The sequence below is a fragment of the Octodon degus genome, unplaced genomic scaffold, assembly GCF_000260255.1.
Source record: "Octodon degus isolate 3935 unplaced genomic scaffold, OctDeg1.0 scaffold00003, whole genome shotgun sequence".
Lineage (NCBI taxonomy): Eukaryota > Metazoa > Chordata > Mammalia > Rodentia > Octodontidae > Octodon > Octodon degus.
The window spans coordinates 28,277,068-28,277,983 of NW_004524579.1; positions in this window are offsets into that span (position 1 = coordinate 28,277,068).

A 916-nucleotide genomic window follows, 5' to 3' on the forward strand; every position below is an offset into this window, starting at 1 on the left:
GATATTTACACATGTGTGTCTGGTTTATTTCACTTATGAGTATATGTTCAAGTGGCATCCATTTCAATATAAAGGCTCGCAATTTATCATTCTTAATAGCTGAGTAATACTCCATTGTGTAAAAATGTCACATCTTTTTCAACCATTCCTCAGGTGATGGGCATCTTGGTTGTTTCCAACACCTATTATTCTTAAATGGTTTTTCTTTGCATTGCCTTATAGCTTGTGAATTATTTTCAATTTCCTTGTTATTTTTAAGAAATCTTTCCTCTTACATTCACTAGCTGCAATGCTGTCTTTAAGGTCTGAAAGTCTGTCTTCAGTTTCATTCAAGTGGTTTTGCCAGGTTTCAAAGGAATTCTTTTTTTTTTATTTTAGTACAAGGTCTACAGGGTTTCACTATACAGATCAGACTCATAATAATCCTCCTGTTTTCATCCTCCCAAGTGCTAGGATTACAAGTGTGCACCGCCATGCCTAGTCTCAATTGCTATCTCAGAGCACCCCAGGTGTAAGGGGGGACCAGCACGGCATGCCAGGGATCAAACTCCAGTCCCCATGTCTGCCTGGGCAGGTGCTTTAATCTGCTGAGGTATCTTGTCAGCCATTTCAGTGGAATCCTTAATTTCCTGATATCTGTGTGAATTTGTTTCATGTATTCTAATTCTTTCCTTTATTGTTCATTTAATGTTTCCATCATTTTTCTATTCTTTTCTAAAATCTCTGTCTTCTTTAGTGTGCTGAGCAATTATTTACTGATTGTTGTCATTTCTTTTTTGACATGAGAGATTATTTGTGATTTCATTTCTTCTATAGCCTGATGGAGTTGTTTCTTTACTTCAGTTGCTCTCATTTCAGCAATTTCAGGTATATGACTTCCAAGTTTTCTTTATTTTATTTTATTTTATTTTATTTT